This window comes from Temnothorax longispinosus, chromosome 6 (assembly GCF_030848805.1).
Source record: "Temnothorax longispinosus isolate EJ_2023e chromosome 6, Tlon_JGU_v1, whole genome shotgun sequence".
NCBI lineage: Eukaryota > Metazoa > Arthropoda > Insecta > Hymenoptera > Formicidae > Temnothorax > Temnothorax longispinosus.
The window spans coordinates 23,578,051-23,605,374 of record NC_092363.1 but is presented as its reverse complement, the minus strand read 5'-3'; the positions used below and the strand labels follow the sequence as shown (position 1 = coordinate 23,605,374).

At 39.8% G+C, this 27,324-nt stretch overlaps 1 long non-coding RNA gene across 2 annotated transcripts; it reads right to left on the bottom strand.

The window, feature by feature from the left end:
• Positions 1-2,220: 2,220 nt before the first annotated feature.
• Positions 2,221-26,128, bottom strand: LOC139814888 (uncharacterized). 2 transcript variants are annotated; one of them, XR_011732610.1, is made up of 3 exons: positions 20,498-26,128; positions 19,835-20,031; positions 2,221-4,822 (listed from the first exon to the last, which is right to left on the bottom strand). It is a non-coding gene; the product is annotated as an uncharacterized lncRNA (long non-coding RNA). The 2 variants fall into 2 exon arrangements; XR_011732609.1 differs by having other exon boundaries at positions 19,835-26,128.
• Positions 26,129-27,324: the final 1,196 nt, after the last annotated feature.

Here is a 27,324-nt window from a genome sequence, read left to right as displayed (position 1 = left end):
TAATCTATTTATGTGCGTAGCTATTTTCCGGCTCGGGTCTCGATGCTATCGAAATCAACAGACCGGCGCGCGACGTGAATGCGATACGTAATGAGCATAGGGTGATGTAAAGTGCTTGTACGCGCAAATACCTTCCTTCTATGAACAGGCCCGCCTTCGATCCCATTTGAATTTTTTTTTATTATCAAAACATTCTTAATGGTCGGAGAAAAAAGAAAGTTAAAGTTGTTGCGAGGTGAAGAAGAAGAAAGAACGAGACACGAATTATGAGATTCGGTATTTGAGATCTTTAGCCGACAGCTTTACGTTTTCCGACGTTTTCTACAGATCGAAGAAGAGACATTTTTGAAATTGAGAATAACTGGTCGTGTTGGTCGTTAACCCTCGGTTGTCACACCTCTTTTTTAAACATTAAAAAAAATTTTTTTTTAAACATAACGCCACTCAAAAAGTTATTTTTTTACAATGAAAATACATTCTACAATGTTTAAACTTAATTATAGATTTTTTTGCGATCCACTTAAACTGTTAGTTTTTGAACAGCATGCAGCTGTTTGAAAATTGGTTGGAATCACTTTGACCCCGTGTGACAACCGAGGGTTGTAGTGACCAGCGCGATTGGTAACGCAGCTCTTTTTTGACTGAATCACGTAACACATTCTTTTAGGTTTCTTCCTTTGTTTGCGGTAAATTTCAGTGAACGTTAGTATATCGCATGCCGACAAAAGCACAGACACAGAAAGACATATTTCATCGTCGCGGATACATCCAATAGATACCATGCGTAATACGTTTTTATCGTGGACACTCGATGCTCCCAATTCGGAGAATAGAGATAGATGCAGGCTAATCCGAGAATTTAATTGACTCTTTCATGGAAGTTCGTTGTATTCTGATCGCCGGTGGGTATACATACGTAGTGCGAGGTCGTCATTCTTATTTACCTGCCTTACGATTTATAGTGCCGCTCATTCACAGCCCCATATACATGTACCGTCGTCATCATCGCTTCAGCCAGATGGTACATATCGATTGGCGGCCGATTCCGCTTGACCCGAATCGGAAAAGTGGAAAGAATCGAGCGTCGTGACGCGATCCTCTCTCGCGGCTAGGAGCAATTCCCCCTCGGGGCTGGAATTGCACAGAATCATCAGCTTCATCAACAACTGTGAATACGAACGCGTATTCATCTTCTTCGTCTTCGGGAATAGATCCTCCTCAGTGTGACAAAGTCGTTTTCTTTCACGCCGCGGCATATAGCGACGCAAAAATCATTGGCATATCGGAAGATTGCGACAGAATTGAACGCACGGATCCGCTTCGCATCCGTTTCTGCATAATGAATCCTTCAATGAGGAATTCTTTCGGCGAGTAATGTGCGTGCAATAATTAATACGCGTGTAATAATAATGTATTACCGTAACGCGTAATTAGACGCGAAGTATTTCCCGCAGTGGCGTAATATTTTTATTACTCCTGCGGGATTTATTTGTGTGTGTATGTGTGTAGCAAAGAAAGCAACATTTAGAGGAAAGAAGCATCTTCCGCGATTCGAATCGCCGTAATTGCCGTTCAATTATCTTGGCAGAGTTATAAAAATGTTGAACAACGTCGTCGTGCGTTTGTGAAACTTCACGTTTCCCGTAAATGCGCATCGCAGAACAATATCTAATACAAGATGTATTACGCTCCAAGATCGCGCGGAGTTGGTAGGAAAAAGTTGAAGCGAGTTAAGTCAAAAAAGTGAATTTAAACTTTAGGGGAAGAGAGATATCTTCCATGCGAATATCGACGCGATAAATCATAATTTTGTATGCATAGTCTCATAGAGGCGGATAAAGCGAGTGACAAATGGCGATTATTCATCCAAGACCTTCGGTTATCATCAACCATTCATGTCTCTTAAACACACTAGAAGTGTTGTAACATGTAATTTTTTACGTCGCGTCTTGAACGCGTTTATTTACAGCGAGAGATGGAGGATCCTTTTGCGCGAGTGCATTGAGCGCGTAATCTGTAAAAACTCGACACCCGATCGTTCTGTTCGAAATTTATCAAGGCCGCCTTTTACTTCGCAGACCTCGTACATACTTTATTTGTCCGAACATGCAAGAATCCAATAGTTCAAGGATAAAGCTAATAATCGAGGAATGGAAGAGACTTCGTCTATAATGACAGATATCGAATCAAAATAAAAATGGCATTAATTAATCACTTAAATTAATATATTAATATATTTTATTGACATACAGTTAGTTAATATATAACTTAATATACTAATTTATTAAATTAAATATAAATACACACGCAAGCACGTGTTTAGAAATTATTTTACATTTACTTAGAAAAGAATATTCTCATATTTAAATACTTTATATCGCTGTTTGAGAGTATTTTCGCAGTTTAGTCTTCGTATATATGCATGGAATTGTGAATCGCGTCTCGTCAAATATTCGAAGACAAATCTCTCGTCAATCTCCGAGCCTCGATTTCGAGGCGAAATCTCATTTCACAATATCGCGACGTCGCGAGTCGAGAAGGCCCCATCGCGGGCAATTAATCCGAAAGGTCGGTCCTCCCTCCCTCCCCCCATCATAATAGCCCCGTTGCTGGGACCCTCGGAGCGCGAATGCCATGATTTATTCAGGTGGATGAGCGAAGCGGCTCGAAATAACTCGATGTACGTCGACCTTCCTCTCTCGTCTCGCTCCGTTCTCGTACAACGTGGTTGATCTACATGGAGGGTTGCGGCACAGCGGAACGACCTAGGACGGTGTCATCGACGGACGACCGGTATCATAATTAAATGTCCATTTGCAACACGTGGCAGTATCGATCCGAAACATCGATCGCGAGCGAAATAGGCACCCGTGTCGACCAAGTGGGTAAGCACTTAGAAGTGCTCCAGCAGCGTAGCTTGCGTTGGCATGGAGTAGCATAGCTGCAAGTTCTCCATGTTACAATCAGTTATCTCTATTCAGTAATTATCTATATACGTCATTCCGTGTTGCCTATTTTTGGAATAATTGAACTCTCAGTACAACGTTACAAAATGCTTTTCGCATTTTGCTTTATTAAAAAAAAGTTAACTGTAGCTCTCTCTCTATAAAGCTGAACTAAAATAAAGTTTATTATCAAGCTTATTATATATATCAATAATATCGACGATTTTCTTTATCTTCATATTTTGTCATTTAGAAAAGTGCAAGCCCAAAATATATACCTAATTTTGATCATAAAACTATTAATATTATTAAGGTAGATATTAATATCCGATAAAAATCTAGACTAGAAAAAATAATATGATTGATTCTGTAAATTCTTAGCAATATAATATTGTTATTTTAAATAATGAAAATTTTATTTCCACAACTCCTTACAGATATAAATCTTAAAAATCAAAATTGCTACTTAATTTATTGGCGCTTATTAATATTTATCTATATATTTATCTTCTAGCAATTAGTCTCGATACCAAATATGGATATTCAAGAAATATCAGCTTCAACATTTCTCGTTTGACGTAAGGAAAATGCTATATGTACAGTCGAATAAAAGATATATACGCACGTCGCGTCGCGCGTACGACGCACGTCCACGCACGTGGATTCGCAAGCGGAGATTGTCGCCAGTGACATTGCGATATTCCCGCGTCGAGAGGAAAGTCATAATTACGGTCGTCCGCTTGAGATTTCACGGTTACCACGTCCGTCGCGCATTCACGCGGGTTCCGTAATCGCTCGGTGAGATTGCCGGCACGCGTTTGTCGTTCTCGCCGAAAGTCGTAGATATGATTGATAATCCCGCGCAAAGGTCGCGCGCAAGGGAAATGTGATAGCCGAGCGTTAAAATTAAATGGAATTGTTAATTTGTTACTGTAAGAAAGTAACGATCAATTTTTAGCCTCTTTCATCATCGATCAACTGAAAACTCCTTTGAGTCTTCGCTTTATTCTCAAGGCAAGTGAAGATATTGTGAAAGATTATTAATAATGTTAAATAATAATAATAATTTTAAATCGTTATATATATATATATATATTATACATGTATATATATATATATATGAATATTCAAAAATTTTAATTGTTAATGTAGAGAAAGGAAGAGAGAGATATTAGTGATTTAATATAACAATTATAATAAAAAAGTTAAATGCGATGTCCTAGCAGATTCCACGATGACTGCAACGAACTTATTCGCTTAGTTTTAATTATTCGTAGTAATAATAAAAATAAAAATATTTTTTATATTACACATTTTACATGCATACGTAATATCTCTCGCAAAATATTACAGTGACGTCAACCTGCTTGGCATTTATATTACATAAAAAATATTTACAAAGTTTTTTTTGCATAATTGAATAATACTCTTCTGTCGCGAAAAATAAAACGCCCGGTATTTGCGATTATAATGTGATAGCTACTGAAATACACGCGCGCGATAAAATACTCGTTAAGTGTCGCGATATTAATATTTCGACGATACAATGGAATAGAAAATAGCCGCGCGTATGCGAAAGGTCGAGCCGCGGTTACGCTCGGCTCCTCGGCAGCTCGGCACACCGTCGTTACTATTTTTACGAGCCTCACGTCGTGGAGAATCGGCGTTGATATGCAGTTCTTCGTTTCCGTATACACGCGAGAACGCGGGAGAAAGGAAATTTCCCTCGAACGTCGCGTCGTCGACGTTGCATCTCCTTGAACTGGTGCACCTTGCTGTCACGTTCCCCGTGAACTCGCACGTGCACATGCCGCTCTCACAGCTGATTCACATACGATTGAATTGCCGAGCGAGCTACAGGGTGATCCGGCAAATCCCTTAAAGAAAACAATTTAATTTTTTAATCAATGTCTCTTTTTTTTAACACATACGTTTTTAGTTATTGTGTAATTTTTTTTACGCTGCGTTTATAAGACTTTTTATTTTAATTGGGATAATAGGTTCATCAATTTTTGATGAATCTCAATCAATCTGTTTTGAACAGAGATTTTAAAAGAATCCATATTATGTAACAAGCGCTTTATTATTTCTCGAGTACATGCAGGAGAGAATAGAAACTATCGCTTCGACGTTATGACGATTTATATGTAATAATATTCGTACGAGGCGCACGCTTCCGCGTGGTAGTAAATAATCTGAAATTTGAAATTTCGCGGAACATCTGCACATCCAATTCGTGCGTGTCCACCGAATACCTATGCCGTAGGAGAAAAACGCGACCCGGCGCGGCGCACACAGACCTAACGTTGTCGCGCGTGAAAACGTCCAAGGCTGTAACGTGCACAGGCAACTATAAAACGTAGCAAATAAACGGGCCTGTGCTTTCACTTAGGCATCAGGAACGAGGGGGGCAAACGTTAGTTACTTTCCTTTGCTGCGGATACAAGAGCGCGTTCGCGTAGGGCTGATGCCAAAGGCACCGCGCATCGAAGCATCAGGAAGCGCGGTTAACGAGACGGATAGCATCGGCTGAAAGGGGAACCGACCTGCCTCTTGGGATCATACTGTCGCTTTTTACGCGGACATGAATGATGCAGCCAATTCTATAGATACAAGTGAAATTGGTATATTTATAAAAGATGGGCTATATATATTAGTGAATAATAATATAATCTATACTTTATTTATTCATATAAACTCATATAAACCTAATACGATAATAATGTATTTATTCAATATATATAATTATGTTTTATTATCGAAATATAGATAAATAAAAAATATATATGTATATTATTGTATATTAAATAAATATATTACTACATATAATTATTATTATGTTTACGATAGTAATATAATTATAAATATTTTTGACGAAAAATAAAAAGCATGGTATTACTGATCTTTACTTACTACATATTCAAATTAATTAAATTAAAACAAAGGAAACAAAAGGCTCATTTGCTAAGATTAATAATAATCTTCTTTTTATGTTTTCATCAGTCTTACAATGTTACTTTTTCGATAAATGGATAAATAACTATAGAGGGACTCTCGATAATGAATTAACGAGTAACAAGTAAAAAGAGCTTTTGAGAATACAACGCGGTTAACAGTGCGTAAGTTGATCTTATATCGACCTGTAATAATTTGGATGCATAATTGTACATCGGGCTTTTCGACTCTGCTTTGAACCATCCTCATCCATGCGATGTATAATTATGTATCTAATTAGCTATTAAAGATCGATATAATATTAACTTATGTACCCTCAACCACGTTGTACTCTCAAAGCCCCTTTTTACTTGTTACTTGTTATTTTTTCATATTTCAATAATTTTATATATCTTTTGGGTACATCAAAGACAAATGCAGTGGAACCGATATTCTTACTTGTTTGATACCTCTATATCAATTTTCACGCACATCGGTTTCATTCTATCGGTTTATTACAATCACAGCGTGTGTAATAATACGTACATATGTACGGTTAATCACAGGAGATAGGGGCTAGTCAAGGCCTAGTATACGGCAATAAAATCCGCCAACAGCTTTCGAGTGATTGTTTGAGCGCGACATTCGCACCTACGTGTCAAACCTTAAAAGGCGCTCCCACGCGACGGCACGAGGAAAAGATAGTTTCATCGACATGCACGGAGCAGATTGGACGTTAAGTTTGCATTGTTGCGCGCGACCTCGCGACGAAGTGCCGTCACCGTCGGCGGATACAAGTTTCGCGAGATTTCATTTATGTCCCCCGAATCTCACCGTAAACTAGAAGGATCACGCGGATTTGCCGTGGTATTACGTCGGGAACCTGACTCTAGTCGGTGTTACCTGAGAGAAGGCGTCTTCGGCTTCTCTTCATCGACGCTATTTGCAGCTAAGCCCTTTTGATATCGAGATTGTCGCGACAGCTAATTTAAGACATCTAGATACGTGTATATTCCTTAAATTTTTCATTTCAGAATTTTACCCTAACAACAAATGTATATTCTGAGATTGTTCAGAGGATATCGTAAAGTATAAAATATTATAAGGATGTTCTCAGTATATTAAGTACATAACCTTATTATATTCTATAGATATAGAGACATGATATTATTGCTGTTAGGGTAATATCTTTTATATTAATATAATTTATAATTTATTATAAATATATGTAATTTAATTAATATAATTTATATTAGTGTGGATAATGATAATGGATTTTTTAATTTTTTATAACTTAAATTTACGTACATATACAAATATGTAAAAACAAAAAATATACTAAAATATATTGTTAGTGTATTTCTTTTTTATTAATTTTTTTGGATCACACAGGTAAACAATATAGTATAACGAATGATTTTTTGTATTCGCTTGTATTTGTTCATATTAGGAGAAGCCTCGGCACGCAGGAGACGACTATTTACCAATTCTAAGACTTTGGCGTGACTTTCTCCGACGAGGACGTCGATTCGCGAAGATCGATCAGTGAAAGCACACGATAATTGATCGCAAACAAAGAGGCCTGATGAGAGAGATAGTGACGATTGGAAAACTCGATTCAGTGGCCTCTTCGACACAACGACCCGCAAATGAAATAATGCCTCCGTCTATCCTTGACTCGAGGAGAAACGATTAGGAGTCTTCAGAATGTTTCATTAATGCTTAAACATATCGATACCGAATTGCGATTATGGAAATTGACAATGAAATTAAAATGAAGTTATTTGAATTTTATATAGATTTGACGTCACAGTCGCAAAACCTTTTTTAAGATAGAGATATCGTAAAAAGGAATGAGATCTACGTATCCACGTGCGCGTGACGCGCTGATCGCCGATTCAAGCTGGAATATCGATCGGATGATTACCCCGACCCTCGTGAGTTATTTACATTCACGAATTCGTATCGGGCAATTAGCGTGATATACGCCGCAGAAACGACTTGTTGGGGTATTAATACCGACGACCTACTCTCCGGGACAAGCGACCGATGGAAGATCACGGGCGCGCGCATTGCATAAGTTATGATCGCCGATCGATTTCTGCCTCGATAGAGACCGGTATTCTCGCGGAGTGCCGCGCACTTACCACGCTTCAAGAATAATTTGACTTGGAATACTCCGATAGCGCGTGCGATAGCGCCAGGATAGATTTACGCGGCTTTGACGTTGACGGAGATTATTCCACGTGACACGGGGCAAAAAGCGTATACGTGCCGGAGGCTGTGCGCGAGGAATCATTTGCACCTGTGACTAATGGAACGGCCGTCGAAATTATCTTATCGTCATCGGACAAGTGCCATTAATAGACGCTTTCCTGTCGTATATCTCGCGGCACGAGATCGAACGGACGATACCGAGTTCTGTCGGTGCTTTATTATTATAATGTCCCACATATATCGCGCGGAATATTCCACGTTTTATCTTTTTCAACTAAAGTCGATTCGAATAAGCCGAGAGAACGGTGACGACTATAATGAAGAAAAAAGAAACTTGATATATTTCGTGAGAAACAGAAATTGTGTCAGGAAATAGACATTGGGAAGTTCTGGCAAATTGCGTTTGGTAAAAGGAGGAAAGCGAAACGTGTGATTTAATGGCGATTGAGAAAGAGTTGGGATCGAAGGGATGAGATTCGATCGCGCGGATGACACCTTGCGTGGGAAAATGGCACGACGCCGGCAAAAATAGACGCGGCCGGCATCAATTACAAAAGGGTGACGCGTGTAACCGATTCCTTCGGACGGCGACTTATACGTATGGCGTAACTTCGACAACGTTTGAAGTTTCACTACGCTGTATAAATAGCACACGCGACTTTTTATATATAGCCCCGCGCGCGCGTTATCCAATGTGTATCCGCTGGCGCTGACGTGGAAACCGGCAGGAAGCGTGCTGTGGCGATCGCCAGCTCCGTTCCGCGACGTGGAGAATGCCTCGCGATCCCCGGGCTTTTGTCTTATCAGGACTAATAAGGGGACAATTAGCCCTTGATGCCTTAAATTTTGGTAATTTTTTAATACGACTTATAATACACCCCATTCACTAATACAAGGTACAGTAACTCAGTCTAAACAACATTTTATGAAATATTAACGTTAAAAAATTTTCGTATGCGTAATTGTTTTAAAATTCTGCAAAATAAAGTTTATTTATGTACTATAATTATAATGTATTATAAATAGAAAAAATGGAATTTTATAATAACATTACAAAGAAGTATATCACAATTAATTTAACAAAAATACACTACATGACAATTAATTTTCGGTGTCGGAACCATGTCGGAACTTTCAATTTTGTGCACTATCAATATTATGGTCATAATGTGTGCACGTTTTTGGATGATATCTGTCACAAAAACATTTAAAACGCATTACTAATTTGCACCAAGTGCATTTTATGAATACAACATACAACTTCTTTGCATAAGCGCATGATTTATTTATCATTGATATCGAAAAAAAAAAAAATTTTAAACATTAATATTTCATGAACTATTGCGCATTGGACTGTGCTTTGTATTAGTGAATAAAAAGTGTACTGTTACATATTAAAAATTTAGTAAAATTTAAAGGTTTAAGAGTTGTTTGTCCCCTTGTAAGTTTCTTATCTATTAGTTCAGTAAACAAAGAAGGACAATAATAGTCACCATTCCATCAATCGATTTCGCACTGAGAAAGAGGAAAGAGAAGAAAAGCTAACAATGAAGAATGAAGAAATTAACGAGATCGACACTATAAAATAAATTGGACAAAGAAAATGACGGAAGAAAGTTTAATCGATCGTTGCTGCGTGAATGCTATACATGGATATTGGCTAGAAAAGAAAGCAATTGAGTTATTGATTATTCATATAGCGCATTAGCCAATACACGGTTCATCCATCATATTGTTACTTCCGGACATCACCGATCCTTTCAATTTAAATAATTAATTTTATCGGTCTACACACGCGACCGTCTTTATAGAGAATTGGCGGTATATATTAATTATAATTATATATTCTATTTATATGCTTGTGAAATATCATCTGGCAAATATTATACTTCATATCTTGTTCCTCCGTTATAACTTCCGGTCATCTGCACCTTGCTTTCAAACGCTTTAAAACCGTACTGCCTCTTAAAAATTTTACAATAGCGAATAACGAAACAAGTCAAGTATTGATGTCACGGGGGTCAAGCGTCGATCTTGCGAGCGAGCGTGTATCAGATCCGTAACGGTATCGTCAATGTAGTGACGCGCCTGAATTACGCCACCGGGTGAATTTCATAACTGCGTCGGGCGGAGGGTGCGGCGCGGCGAGGTGGGTGGGCGCGCGGGGGAGGGGGGAACGATGCATCCAGGGTGCACCGCACGAGCTTCCGGGTGGAAGAGAGAAACGGACGTCGGGAACGTGGGCGTGGCGTGCGAGGGTGAAAGGCGTGGTTATGTGCGATCAATAAAACTACCCCCCGTCTCTCTCCCTCGTCCCTCCGGACGACGCGCGGCATCGGCGATGCGGCTCGAAGTGAGAGCCGGCGGAAGGGTGCGGAGGGGGGCGCGACGTGCCTCCGAAAAGTGGGCTCGCTATAGAGACGGAAGGAACAAGGAATGAGAGAGTCAGAGAGAGAGAGAGAGAGAGAGAGAGAAGAAGAAGAAGAAGAGAGGGAGCGGGCTCAAGGGGTCGTCTGAGGGTACGCGGTATCTCGCCGAACCGCGCATCGATCCCTCCGCGATCCTCCTTTCACCCTCGCGCGAGAGCAAGCGCGCCCGCGCGTCCCTCATCGAGCAGCCCTCGACCTCTCGCACAGAAAGTACCATGGCCTCTGGAATTACGCGGGAGACTTCATTCGTGGGCACGCAACGGTCACGCGACGGACGTGGACGTAATAAACGAGGAATTTAACAGTCTGGGGAATTTGAGATCGGAGCAACGGGATCTGTTCCGTTGCGCACACATTCTTACGTCGTCAAAATTCTCTATTTAAAACAGAAAGATCCAAATCAGTAAAAACAATGGAATGTAATAATAGAAAATTCTGTTATTGACATAAATGTCAATTTCGAGGGAAACGACACTATATTTGCCAATGGGAAATTGGCTCTGAATTGTGTCAAATTTGCAGATAAAGCGTCCAAATCTTCTGGGCTTAAAATATTCCATACAATGATGACGTAATGAAGGAAAATAATGTTATAATAATACAAAACAATATTGCGTTCTATTAATTATATACTAATGATATATAATACGAAATATACATATTAATAGGAGAAGTTGAGACACACCGGAGCCGCATCGGAGAAGGATTGCGTTTTGTAACGAGAATTGGATACGTGATATCTAAATGCATGCATATGCATATACAGCATTACTACCCGGCTTAGAAAGAAATAAATGGGAGAATTAATTTCCATGGCCGGCATGAGCCGCGGATTATATGAAATCTCGGTTCTCAATGACGTCGTCACGCGAAATGCAGCTATTTAGTCTTTTCACGATTTGTCTCGTTTACAATTGATTTACGACACGTTTGAAAATAGCGTCGACATCGATTCTTTTTTCCCACGGCCGTTTACGTCCTCCAACGTGGAGTGGAGTCGTAACGCGACGTTGCATTTCCACGGACCGCCGCGCCGGTCTCATTCGGGACGTAGTATCACGCGAGATTCGATTTAACTTTGTTACCTGATTCCGTTAATATCGACGATAATATACACGACTTACCCATTATACATTCTATTTTTTATTACGAAACACGAGCACGGAAATAGATTTCGAGCTGGAGCTTACTTTGTCAAGATCTCGCTATATATTCACACAATAAAAAATTTTGTGTATTTTTGTTAAAAATGGACCTTGTTAAAGTTTTCGTGTTAAAAATGTAACATACTTATGTGTTAATTTAACTAATTTTGATTATGTTACCTGATTTTTTTGTGTTAAATTCATATTTAAGTAAATCAAATGTTAAAATAACACATTTTATATTTAATCATAAGGTTAACATAAAAATAATGTAGTTTTGTTAAAAAAATATCCTTTTCATTTATATTTAACATTATACAGATGTCTGTTGTACATAAAATCTTCGTTCACATATCATCAAACTTTTCTTTATTTTGTGTTAAATTATGGACATAATATTTGTGTCATAATTTGACATATTCACATTATGTTAAATTAACACAAAAATTTGAGTGGACCGTTTGGGACTTGTGATTTATGATATATTTAACACAAATTTTTTTACTGTGCAAGCATGAGATATCGTATACGTAATCTCTCAGGCCCATTCCGCAAATCTTTCGTTCGGGAAAAGTGGAGGCGAAGCTTATCACACAATCTATCTCTAAAATCTTCTTTTCCGTCATACGTATAATTTCCGCTATTTAATACAAAATAGAGCGCGCATTTCGTGCGCAGACCGCGTGCGGTCTAGTCTGTTTACACAAACGACCGACACACCAGCACATTTACGTAAGGGCGTAGATTAATTTCCACATATAATGCACATAACGGTACGATGTAGAAAAAAAATTGAAAGCCGGAACAAAAAATACGAAAGCGGTGATTATTAGAAGAAGAAGATATCGGATGCAATGAGACACGTTCAGTTTTTTTTTCGCAAGATTGCGTGGATTTTGCAAGAATTCGAAACTCGAACGTCGTTGCGGTTCTCTTCCCCGGTCAGACGTCTCTCCGCGCTTTTTTTTACGACGTAATCGGGAACCTCTCGCCAGGCGTGACCTCTGTGATCCTCGACGGTACGTCATAACAGTAAAAGTCTCGGAGTCTTAGTGTCCGCCTTCAAAACAGATCCTCGATGTGCATTCGGCTGAGTCTAAAGTACTTCCGGCTAGCAGTTTCGCTAGCCTTTTGATGCAACTTTCTATAATAATGCTCCTGACGAACGCCGCGTAAATATTCCTCATCTCTGTCCGAACTGCCAAAAGAACCACAAGTTCTACTGGATCAAAAAACATTTTTACGTCACGCGGAGTACACACGACTTTATTTGGAATCTCTGTATGTTTCATAAAATATTTTAAAGAGCTGCCGGGTTAGAACGAGGGTTACGAACAAGAATTCTTGCTGAACAAAAAAAGAACGATTATTTAAATTTAAAAATCGATACGAATATTCGATTATTCGGCATTCTGTTTCTTTATGACTATACGTTATGATACCTCGACTACCTTCCGTTTACGATGCTTTGTGCAACACGCGCACTCAGAAATCGAGTCTCTCTATATATGTATAAGATTAAAGTTAATGATTCATTTCGATGAGGCCGCTTTCTCCTACCGCGCCGTCAAGTTGGAGTACACCGCGCGGTTAATTAGCCGCGCGTGCTTTCAGCGTCGCGCGCGTGTTGGAGAGGAGAGCGAACAAACAAAGAAGATCGCTATCGCGACGAGTTTGTGCGAATTATGCGGGAATCGTGCTAAATCGCGCTGCGGCGAATCGACCCGGCGGCACTCGCGACGTCCACGAGTGACTAATGGCAAATCAACACCCCGAACTCGCCGTGACGCCCCGGTAATCCGATGATATATCGCGACGCTGGAATTGTAACGGCGCCTTACCTGAGAGTCTGAGAGGCTAGGCGCTTCGCCGGAATGCACGCGGTACTTAATGCGTTTGCAATTGTGCGCCGAGTTCTCGCAGGAGTGAGTTCTTATGATTCCCTTTGTAATGAATCTTGAATGCGATTGACAATCGTGGGAATATTACAATGTAAATTTTGAATTTAATCTAGTGATACGTTTGAACAATATTTTAACAAAGTATAATATTTAATTGTGATATGTATGATATAATGGAATAAAATATATGATTAAGTTTAAATAGTAATTAAGCAAGGCAGCGTTGTTTGATTCCACATACGCGAAAAGTACACTTTGCAACGTTTTCGTTATCATTAACAAGAAGCTTCATAAATATTTCTACGTACATAGATTTGGAATATAAATCAAAGAGAATTACATCTACCTCAATACATCTCTCTCAAATAATATTACACGAGAGAATTCAGACACACGTTCCTGATATTACAAAGAATATTTATAAAGCGCGTATCAGATCGTGCGTATATTATACTTTCAGCTGACTATTATTTCCTAAGGAATTTAAGGCCAATTTTTTCTTCGTCACTTTCTAATGCTCGACATTAAATGCAATACAGCCGGGAAAATTAACTTTCTATTAATATGTAGTCCACGTAAAATTAAATGGAAGAATTTCGATAAAGAGTTATTTATCCTGTTCTCCTGTTATTAGAGAACTTCGTAACAATCGATGCCGCTTTTGGTAAGATTAGAAGTTTTTAAGTCTCTCAAATTGTGTCAAGAATGATTTGTCAAAATCACCAGCCGCTTCTTAACACACGTCATTTGTTCTCTTTTCAAATAGGTACATCTGGTCTATTTAAGCTTCCACGTTGCGTCAGTGAGCCTCTCTTGAAAGAAGCTGTCAGAGCTGTCCTTACCCGCGATCACCTTCAAAGGAAGGTCGGATATATGTTGAAGGGAACGTTCACCGGAACAAATACCTATGTCGGTCCTGTAAATCACGCGATAGTGACGTCGTACCCGACGTTGACCCACCTGATCAACTATGGTTGACCCGACAGAACCCAGAGGACAAGGCTAATGGGCAAGCTTTAGTTTTAACAAAAATAATTATGCGCATACTAAGCAAGTAAACTTCTAAATAACGTACCGTTGAAAGTTGCTCTTTACTGTATTCTCGTGACTCGAATTTGCATCAATCAACGCAATCCTAAATAAATTCCGATATTGAAAATAATGCCGTTTTTTTTATAGATGCAGGAAATTGTGCTTTCAGTTCATTATCAGCAATAATAACAAATATTTGACTAGGTTAAAATTAATTGTTAATTAAGCTCGCGTTTACCAAAAAAGATGAATAAACAGAAACTCAGAAATTGACAGTTTAATCGACTCCGGCATAAATAGAAGCTTTCTGGGCTTGATTGATAAAGTCAATTGCAATTTTCTGCAATGTATTGCACAGTTTGTTCCGATAACTGTATACCGACGCGCTTACATTCTTTATTTACAACACCCTCCGGGCCTTTGGGGAATCATATCCAAACACGACTTCTACATTTCGGCCCGCGGACGAATATCTTCCTTCTGTTGCCGTCTTTTCCAGGGGTCGGATCATCCCCGAGGAATTATGGCGATCACGCGAGTGGACTTGGTAATTTCCTCGCTCGTTCGATCCGCTCGCGCGTTTCTTATGTCTCTTTACAACTTTCCGTTCGCCGGGGAAAGAAATCGATCAGCGCGTACTGGATCGCGTTATATTCTTAAGCGAAATGTTTAGCATTGTTTTAAGGCCAGAGCTAATCGATCCCGCGGGCAGGCCACGGTCACCGCGATTTACATCGCGCATACTCTACGACTTACAATCTCGACGATCACCTATGCACCGGCCGTGTGTCTTCAGCGGTTAAGGTGATTGGGCCATCAGAGCATGTTAAAGAAAAATATCCGAATTAAATATATGTTATAAAAAAAACCTAAATACGCTTAAATTTGCAATTTTGAGAAGATCTGACGTCTAGTTTTTAAGATATTAAATCTCAAAGTTGGCAATTTTAAATAGGTTTTATGGGAAATTGTACCGAAAACATACATTTTTCGAGAATTTCACTCACTGTCTGTAAAGAAACAAGTTCAAAAAACTGAAAATAACATTATTTGATTCTTCTAGCACTTGTTAAGTATAAGACAAAACGACGTTGACGTGTAATAAGGCCAAAAATTCAATCAAAAGTTGATGAATCGTCGCGTTTCTTGTCGGCCTTTCGATCACCTGTACGCGACGTGAACATGTGGCAACGCCGCGCCGTGTAGTGTTTTCTTTCCACAGCACTATTCTTTGGCAAGCAAATCTCCCGTTATCGAAATTGTTTGTTACCTTCCATTATTTTTTAACATAAACACAATACATAACCTCACTCAAACACATGGCACTGGCATGATAGCTGCCTACATCGAAGAGATGCAATGTCGCGACATTTCTCTTGTACGAATGTCAACTGAAATCAAATCTTGAACTGTTTACATTTATCAGTAGATAAATTGATACGTAATCGAATGAAAAGTTACATTATAAAACCAGTAATTATACAAGTGTCTAGAATACATCCATAAAAATGGTTTTTCTTAAAATAAAATTTAGCCCTTATATTGACTCACATGGTACATGGCCCAATCACCTTAAATGACGCTCATGTCTGGGACGATATCGCGGCTATAAAGGCCAAGCGCTACAAAACGGCCGAATTACCGCGAGTTTATAATCAGTGATATCCTCTGTTGGCCGGAAAATTCATTATTATTATTATTATTATTATTATTATATGTCAATATGTTACAACAATATTCATGAGAAATTTACGAGAACGTTCTGATTTTTTATTTTAGATTTTCGAAACCTGAAGAAAACTTGAATTTTTTAATCATTTATGCATTTTTAAAAAGCGGAGTAATATTATTATAAATTATCTATTGGAAATTGGAAATTTAGTAGCGAATATTCGAAGGGGCCTGTTATCAGTTCACTGAACTTTTTTAACGGCTTTTATTATAGCGAGGACGGACGTTGCACTTCTCTCTCCCGCTTTCCCCGGCTATCGACGCCCGGTTCGTCCGTGCCTCGTCGAGCGAATCCGCATGTTTGCATGAGAAGCCGGTGTTTACATCGCCGACAGACGCACTTACGTAAACGCCATTAACCGGTCGGCCGGTGATTACGATTTCGCGCGCGGGACCGAAGGAATAAGGCGCGCGGCGCGGCGCGGCGCGCGCGACGGGTTTTCTTCATTGGCGCCAGCGGAACGATGAGAGGCCGGCATATAATTGTGCCTGCCAATCGATTTTTCGTGTGCAACAATGCGATTTCAGGCCTCGTCGGACTTCGTAACGCGCCATTGGCAATTCGCCTATTTGCAATAGCGCCTGTGTACTCTTCTCCCCGGTCATTGTGCAAATCCTAAGGATTTACCAAGGAAATACTAAGGCACGGTAACGCGCCGGGGAAAGTACGCGAACGGGGTTTCGTTCGATCTAATAAGGGTAAAGGAAATAAATCTAAAACATTGAAATATTGGCATTATTTTAATCTCGATATTTATATACATCTTTTATAAATTATCCTGATGGTATTTATTCGATAGTATGTTTACGTAATGAATCACAATTAGGCTTCGTCTTCAACGATTCACGATTCTCCACGCGGAAAGAACGGTTTTGCTGAAGTATTCAAAAACTTAGCTAGATGCAGATCTAAAAATAATTTTGTTGCACCATCAAAATAATTATGTAGAACACTCAAAATTATTGCTAAAATGTCAAAATTTTTTACAGCATTATATCATCATACTTCAGCAATCTACTATAATTATTTTAATGGTGCAACAAAATTATTTTCAAATCTGTATCTAGTTAAATTTTTATACTTCATCAGCAAAACCGTTTTTTCCGTGCATCATTATTTTAATACTTTGAATTTAGTTTCGCGCAAGAATTGATTTTGTCGGCTCTTCTCTGTCTCGTTACGAATATTATCAACGAGAGAACGCATCTAGATTTACGCGTAACGATAGCGCCGCGCCGGTTTAATCCGCGCGAGTATTCGACGTTCATAGCAGCGAGGAGAACGAGATAAGTGATAATTTCGCTAATTTTCGCGGATGAACCCGGATGGTGACGCGCGCGGATGAATGAGACCAGAGCGCGGAAACGCAACCGAGTAAAAGCGAGGCCGATCTCCGGAGATTTCAATTCGTGCGAGCGAGCCTCGTTCTTCTCCCCCCCGATTATCCTCTCTGCCGTCTCCCGCTTCCTCTCTCGCTTTCAACGCTCATCATTCTAAGCCAGCCTTTCAATTTATGCAAATCATACTCGCTTCTAGCGGCGCGGCAATGACGAAATTACGAAGGAAGAACTCGCGGAGCAGCCTGAATAAAATAACTGAATATTCACGGATTCGTTAAAAAAAAAATAAACCAGTAATTCAAAGATGAAAGAACAAAAACTTCGAAAGGACATAAAGGCAAATGTTTTAAAGTTCAAAAGTAACAAAATTCTAAAGCAAGCAAAAAATGAATATAAATCGTAAATGTCTGCATGTATTAAATAATTCCTAAAAAATGTATTTTGTATATAAAAGCGATTTCTGGTTCCATATTACATTTATTGTTAGAGCGACGTTACAAGCAGACAGACACTTCAAGTTGCAAATTACACGAAGGTCCGAATAATTCAGCGGCATTATTCGAATGGAGTTAAAATTGCGTCGTGTTGCTTTGGACTTGGTTTCGCCGGTATAATTCTTTTCTCATTTAGACGGGAGTGACCCGCAATCGAGGACGAAGGTTAATATGTACCTGCCACGACCAGAGCGCATTCCCCTCCACGAGAAGGACAAAAATAAATTATTGTTCCGGCTCGCGTTCCCGGCTTCGGGGGTGCCGGCGTTCCCCTTTGTTCCAGCCAGCCCCCCCTCGGGGCCTAACCAGCTTTCCACGGCGGCGCGCATCTACTCTCCTCCCGTCCTCGCGTACTCCGCAACGGCGTACCTAATATAATATTCCAGGCAATTACAGTGTTTGCGGATCAAACAGAGGGACTCGTTTCATCCCCCGTCTGCGAGGCGATGCCCACCCTTCCTACGGGGACTGGTATCCCCTCTCGCGCCCCCCTCCTTTCGCCGTCGCGACGGCGGCGGTGGTGGCGGCGCGACGGCTTGAGAATCGCGCGGGTGGCGGCCGCCGGATATATGGGGAACGATTTTCTGTCTGGTACCTTTTTTAATGGGCACGGGAACGTTGACTGGCACACCGCGAGATTATTCTCCCGCCGGGGAGAGTTTTCACTTTAAAACCTACGGATCTCTGAATTTCCACCTTTTAAAGACTTTACATCTGTCATTCTTCTGACTTTACGGTCTTCCGTACTTTCCACTGAAGCGATTAAATTTATGAACTTATCAATCCTTATAACTTTAGTTCTTGCGGCCCTCGGAGTAGAGTAGCAAGGGACATTATGTTATTCAGTGACGATGACATCATCCAATAAATTGATAGAAGAAACTTATAAAATATCATAACTTTTCACTGCTTCCATTTAAATGCCTAACTTTATGTAAATTCGAGCTATCGACCTTTTACTTAATGTAAAAGGTCGTGGAATATTATATGTAGATTAATTAATTTAAAAAGAGAGAGATAAGACTAATTTGAAGAAGATGCTATTTTTAAGATCACAATTATCTTAAAAGAATAGGCGGGAAAAGACTTTCGTAAGACTAAGGCTGCGGTCCACTTAACACTACAAATGCTTCGAAACACTTTTCTTCTCCTTTCCTTCATAAAGAAAAAAGAAGAAAAAGAAGAAAGCTTCAAAGCATTTGTAGCTTCAAATGGACTACAGCCTAAATCATTTTACTGAACTGAGAAGCGCGTTTTAAGAGACGAGTATGAGTAGTCAAACAGGAAAGTGAGATGACGATTCCGAGAGAGAGAGGGAGAGGAAGGACACAGAGGAGAAGATTAACGGCCTTTTAAAGAAAGGGAAAGTGATGAGAGGCACGTTCCCGTTGGAAAGAGGATGAAGTTTAATGTCTCGCTCGCCATTCTCACGCATAATCGTGTACCGGCCTCGCTGTTTTTTTCTTTCCGCCTCGGATACTCGGGTGCCCTCTTCTCCTTTCGTATGCATGGTAAGAACTCGCGGACTCGCGTTCCAGTTTTTAATCGCGCGCGCTTTTGCGGAAACGCGACCTGGACGAACGAGACCGGCGGACCTATTGCGCGATTTATATTCTTCAGTTGCGCCCACACTTGGCTCCGTCCGTCCGCTTGCGCGAGTCTTACCTCACTTCGGGTTCCCATAAGTGTTCCTCGTGTATGTCAGGTGCACGTCGTCTCTTGCGCATGTAGCTAGACACCCGATCGTCGCTGTTACATCTTCGGGTGACTATAGGAACGTCCGTTATCGTCATGGCGCCGATTATTCGCGAAAGGATGGAAGGAATCGTCCTCTCTTTACGTTGGATTAATTTACGCGTTTACTGAAATATTGCAACTTTTGCTTTAAATAACTTTCGCTTTTATATATCTCTGTTTTAAAATTAATAAAAACGCAATTCTCCAAAATAAAAATAACGCCTCATGCTGGATCAATTTAACTTTTACCGAAACATCGAGATCTTTTTCTTTGAATAAATTTTGCTTTTATGTACTTATTTTAGGATCTATAGAAACGTGATTCTCCAACATGAAAATAAGTAGACACAACTCTCTTTTTAAGAGGTTTTCCTTCCCACGTTTTTTTTACGCGGTTTTCCTAAAATTTTTGTAATCTCTTTGTGTATATGTATATACATTTATTTTAATTTCTAATAATTAATTAATAATAAGTTTTCAATCGAACACATATCCGTCCATATCATCATGTTGAAAAAGCGAGTAATATTCTAGACAGACTATACAATCGAATAAGTCATAAAATAAAATTTTGTTTGGTTATTTACATACCTATATGTAACTTTTCATTTAAAGTTAATCAGCAGGCTCTGAAGTAAAACATAATCTTTTTCAATTTTTGATTTTTGCAACACATATTACAAGGTTTTTTTATCACGTAGTTGGTCTACATTCGAGCACTTTTTACACGGTAGATGCATACCGAGTGAAAAAACCATGAAAAAAAAACTTTCCTGAATAGCACCATTTTTTTACGCGTTTTTCGAAATCACGCGATTTCTTCTTCACGTAGAACGTATCTACTGCGTAAAAAGAGAGTTGGGTGTACTTGATACGAGACACTATCGCGTCTCTTCGCGTGACTTTCCGTGTAACATATTAAGAGCAACTAAAAATATTGCGTCAATTTGATATTCATGCGTTTGTCATTTCCAGATTGTGGCCGCGTCCGTCGAAATGTCACGTCTAATAATAAATCGTCTCTAACAGAGATTCAGCGTATGCGACGTTCCTTCGGGCGGTCCGATCTTCCGTTTTGTGGCCTCGCCGTTCTTCTTCCCGGTGGCAGGTGCCTGCCGTCGCGTGTCGCAAACCTGGTGCGGCGCACTGCGAGCAAAGCAAACACTTTGCGACACGGTCGGATTTTACTAGCACGTGCATCAATCCTCCGGCGCCGAGACCGGTACGTGCTTGCAAGCTGTCCGTTTCGCGAGGACCTCCCGATGCTAAACGACGCGCTTCGCCCACGCTCGCGCAAATCGCAACGAAGGTCCTCCCCGACCCGCAACGGAGTTACGCAACTCATTTTTAACTATTAAGCCGGTTCTACAATACGTTGCAAACGATAGCAACTGCTAGTTGAAAAGTGTTATTTCCACGTCGCGCTTGTCAATTGCGGTTGTCAAAAGAGAGTTGGCGAACTTTTAACTTTTTTGGCGACAGTAACTGTGGCACTCGGCAATCAAAATTAACACTTTTCAACTAGCAACTTGCCATCGTTTGCGACTTATTGTAGAACCGGCTTTAAACAGCAGCCGAGAGCCCAGCCGCGTCTAACGGGCAATCCGCCTCTAACGAGCTGAATCACGGAGATTAAACGTTCTTCATGCGCCATGATGATGTATAACTTTCGTTGCGCGTTCGTACGGCAGAGAAATATAAATTTCGCTCGACCCCGCTAACAAAGTTGAATCTGCGAGAACCGACGGCCTCGGAAACTTGTATTAGAAAATATCATTCGTTTTATTCTTCGTATACAGAACGCATCCCGTGTCATTTTCTATCTAGTGACCCTTATTGTTAGCGTCGATCGCGTTATCTTCTCAGCAAACACACTGTGATTGAACGCTCCTTCTCCTTCAACATCGTCTTACGTAAAAAGATTTATTATAAATTTTCTGGCAAACTTTGTTCTCGAAAATCCCATTTTTAAGCTCGAAGATGAAAAATTCGCTCGCCACGGACCGCGTTTTCTTTCTCTCTTCTAAATGTGCCAACGTGTCGCCCCCTCGGCAGGGGAGAGGTATTATGAACCGGGGAACACTTACAGAGAGACGCCGCTTGCACAATACGTGGCCGTTATGCCGCGCACGCGGTTGCTGAAATCCGGTAGGATTTTATTTCCTGCGACTCTTTTGTCTCTCTAACGAGATTTTGCGAGAGATTTGGCGCGCCCGGCCGCTCCCCGTCGCCGCGTCGGCCCAGGAGCCGGTGAATTCGATCGTACGGAACCGAATTACACGGGCCGTTCGCTTGATATTCCGCTCGTCGACTCTTCCTCATCGGATACTTTCTTTCTCCTCCCCGCGGGCCGCAAGTCGCAACCACCTCGCGCGCGCGCGTTCTCTCCTCCTCTTCCTTCTTTTCCTCGTTCGCCGCCGAGCTCCGCGACCTGGAACGTGCCGCGTCCCGTACGCACGTACACGCATTTTCGTAATTACGAACAAGCGCGTCCGGGAGACGCGAGTCTCTCTTTATGCCGCCGCGGAATTTCTACCTGGTAGACGCGTACGTTACCCGAGAAGGGATTCTCCGTGTCTGCAGCTTGATATATTGTATTTGAATATTCTGACATCTCTCTGTGCGCATCCATATTTCCATATCTCTCTTACATTTCCTCCTTCGCATCTCTGCATATATCAATATAGATCATCAATACGATATAATAATTTCAATACCTATATATCTACATAATATAATCATTTCCATATTTCTGCGAAATCATATTAAAATGTATGTTTTCGGATGGAGATGTGCGAACTTAAATTTCTATGATTCGAAAATTTTGAATCTAGATGGATCGAATACGAATCATGTACATTGTCAATTTTATAAAATCATATTTCCCGTTAATAAGCAAATACGATCATGTTAATAGGTGCATTCAGTATTATAACCGCTCACTGAGTAGCTAAGCAGCAGTCAAAAAGTTCTTTTCTAATTTTTGACATGTACTGAAACTCTATCAAATTATAAGTAAAAGTTTGAATATGCGTAAAAAAATAGTAAGCTATGAGTATTGATATCTAATAAAATAAACTATATCTATTATTTTACTTTAATTTCTAAGTATGTAATTAAATAATGTTATTGGATATTATAACAGTATTTTAATAATTTATCTATGATTTTTCGCCTAATTGTTTTAGTTTTACTGCGGCATTAAATAAAGTATATTTTATTAATTTCATATTAAATATTAGAATGTGTTTTTTTGCTTTAAAAAGAATTTATATTATATTTATAATCAAGATTATTTTTCTACATTAAAATATTATCTTATTGTCTACGTCTCTACGTGTTAAAATTCAATCCAATAATAATTATATTGTTAATTAAAAATTATATTTCCATGATTCGATTCGCTTCAATTCGAATTCGAAAGAGCAAATAAAATTCGATTCAATTCGACATCAAAAATCCTTGATTCGCACATCTCCTTAATGCACGACTCAATACATAATGCAATAACGGCGACCCACTAATATCGTTCGACTCATTCGCGAACTCCTCGTTTTATCTCCCGTTCTTTCTCCGCGCCAGGATCGCGCGCGGAGGCGTTTACGCAACTTTGGACGTGACTCGTCACGCATTCACGTACGCGCTGCGTAATTACGCGTCGCCTATATATATATAAGACGTTGCGAGGAAGTTCGCTAGCTTACAACACGGCGTTTCCAAGCTACCTAAACAGCCGCTCGTTAAAAATACAATAATGACTTGGGTAACGCGCATGAAGATCTCAACATCGCAAAATTATAGTAATTGATAAATGACCTGCGCTCTTTCAACGGTATAAAAAGCTGATATCTACACGCTCGCGATCGTATGATACAAGTATTTCTTTTGTCTATTTGTATCACCTTGTAAAAGGCAGAAGCGTTATAATTAGAGCCGAGAGACAGCAAGGACTAATTCATTAGCGCGACGCGATGAACGCGATAAATCGTAGAGACCCATTAGAGCTTGAATAAAATAACAGCTTTCATCGTCATATGGAAGCGTTATCTGAATGTCAGCGATGTCAATAGCGTTATCTAAACAAAGTGCGAATACTTTACGTTAATTAGTCGCCGGCTTCGTCGTCGACCGTTTTACCTCGCGATTCGTCTCCTTTGAACAATAGTGCGCGAACTGTATGTACGTGGCCTCAATGCTTCATCAGGGACCATCTCGATATTGCGACGTATACGCGCGAGTCGCGTTTGTTCTTTCTCCGATTTCGAAATTCAGCGAGAATTGCGCAAGCCACGATGAATTTTCGCTACAAAATAATGCAAATCTGCGTAACACTTTTTTATTCGTACCGCAGGAACGTTGACAATAAAATATTTGCGTATTCTTTTGAAATTATATTCAACACATCAAATAATACGAGTGCGCTTTTCTTTTTATTTCAAATTAATATGGCTCTTTATACTAGCCATTACACAGTTATAGAGCAAGTATGTGAGACGTACCACATTGCTAAATGTTAAAGAAGATATCTCACAATACGCTTATTATAATAAAACGCCGAAGAGATGGCTGCTTACACAACGGGATTCAATTTATTTTTCAATGCAATTTATGTTACGCAACAGCGGCGGAATGTTAAATATCGGTTAAGCCATCCGAGCTGTCACGGACCGCGGCATCTTACAATGTCCTGTCTGTCCTGGACGGTACGCGTGTGTCCTGTCCTGTCGCCGTTCTCACGCCGCGCCGCGGTCGCAGAAACGAGTCCTCGAATCGCGAGGCGAGTCGTGACCGCCGATCCCTAGTCGTTCCAATTCGGAAAAGCGGAGCTGTCAGATAAACCGCGCGCGTCTCTCTCTCTCTCTCTCTCTCTCTCTCTCTCTCTCTCTCTCTCTCTCTCTCTTTCTCTCTCTCTCGAGGAGCGTTAACAGGACGATCAGCTGCGGGTCGTTTATTTCAGCATTCGTCCGTCGATGGATAATACCTACGGCTTGAGCCGCAGAATTGAAGTCGCGGCCGTGCGAAAGTCGACGACGGTGACGGGAAAAACAATGACGGGTCCTCTCACGCGGTTACAACGCGAATACAAACGCGAGCGTTGTCCTCTCTCTCTCGTGTACGAACTTGCCCGTGTAAATGTTGTCCCGTTGCTGGGTCAACAGCTGGACTGGCTGATCGATATCTATTCCGGTCCTGAACGAAAAGACACGCGAGCCAGGTATTTAGCGGCACGCGGTTGCGATGCGACAAAAATGGAAGCGTGTAAAAAATAAAATACGACGCAATACAACGGAACAAAATGCAAAAAAATGGTATATTTTTTAATAGGTCGTATATCACGCCGATGTGAAGGAAAGAAAAATTATGTTTTAGCCTCGCTGCCCTTCAGAGATGTGCAACGCTATTCGAATACGAATCGAATCGAATCGAATATCACCCGATTCGATTCAAATTCAAATTTTTATGATTTGAATCCAAACTATTCGAAAATTTCGAACCTAGATAGATCGAATACGAATCATATACGTTGTCAATTTTATCTCGAGTACTCGCAACTCGTGCGTTCGCGTAAAAGAGTCACGGTGCGGTCTCGCTTCGCGTATACTTGGCGCGAGACACTACCGTGTCTCTTGATAAAAAATCATATTTCCCATTAATAAGCAAAAGTACGTTAATAGGTTTTTCAGTGAGTGCATTCAGTATTATAACCGCTCACTGACATGAGCAGCTAAGTAGCAATTAAAAAGTTTATTTCTAATATTTTACATGCCCTGTGACCCTATCAAATTATAAGTAAAAGCTTGAATATGCGTTAAAAAATAGCTATTGTATTGATAATAAAATAAACTATATTATTTTATTTTAATTTCTATGTATGTAATTGGAATTGTATGAAATGTTTTTGCGACATGTATATAATTGTTACTGCGACATTCAATAAAATATATTTTATTAATTTTATATTAAATATTTAAATATGTCTTTTGCTTTAAAAAGAATTTGTGTTGTATGATCAAGATAATTTTGCTACATTAATATATTATCTACGTGTTAAAATTCAATCTAATAATAATTATATTAAACAGAATAATAAATTTCTTTCTCCAGTATATAGAATAACAATTAAAGTAATTTAAATCGACCGTGACTGGCAATATATAACGTCTTTTCGATATGAACATTGAAAAACTGTGAGCCAACTTGGTTTGTCGGATTCACACAGCACTTTTTCGGAGCCATGTGAATCCGACAAACCAAGTTGGCTCACAGTTTTTCAATGTTTATATCGAAAAGACGTTATATATTGCCAGTCACGGTCGATTTAAATTACTTTAATTAATAATTATATTGTTAATTAAAAATTATATTTCAACAATTCGACTCGAAAATATTCGATTCGCTTCAATTCGAATAAAATTTTTGATTCAAATTTGAAAGAGGAAATAAAATTCAATTTGATTCAATTCGACATAAAGGATCTTTGATTCGCACATCTCTATTGTCCTCATTAATTAACAAATTCATTGATTACTTAACCCAGGTAACAGAGTGACGTCAAATGACGTATTAATAACGTCTAAAGACGTCTCTGCAGTACGTCATTCAGACGTCATCCTGCTACCTGGGGAAATTAAAGCGTAATACAATCGTTATCATAAACTTGTTTGGAAAAGGAATTATAGAAATAGGTTCTCTGAGCATGATGGGTATTCCATATAAATTACCTTTCGCAAAATAATAGCCTTTAGAGAGAACGTAAAAGAGGAAACCCGCCTCTTCGTTTATTAATACATTCGCCAATTGCCCCATCGCTCATAATCACGCGACGTAACGCGTGATCGTCTGGTAATGCCATCAGATGAATCGAGCGAGTGACACGGGCGTACCAGCCCGATGTCAGGAACAGTCTTAATTTAACGTTCGATCTCGTTCGCAAACAATGACGCCTGCTACGTAACACGAAGGGCGTCGTAGGCTAAGGGTGGAGTACCGTCAACGTAGTAATATCAACCCCCTGCAAGTTTTCATAACTATCAGCTGTCTGTAATTTTTCTGACTGCGACACTGAACAACCTCGTCACAAATTCTGTAATCACTTTTTAAATATTTTCTACGTAATTTATAATTATTTTACATTTGTTACGTTTCGCACGGCGCGGCGCGAAACACATTTTCGAAAGTTGTAAAACTTGCCACGTCGCTGATTTCAAGATTTACAAAATGAAAAATAACTTCATGTTTAACTATCTCGTTACTTATTTAAAGTTGTTCCCGAGATTTTGCGGTTGACTGCGGTTGAAAAAAATGTGAAGGAGTCAGCTTTAACTTAAGTGATGGCTAAGATATAATAATAATAGATAGTGTTACTTGTTCCATTGTACAACTTGTAGACTCCTAAAAACTCTTAAGCTTTGTAGCTT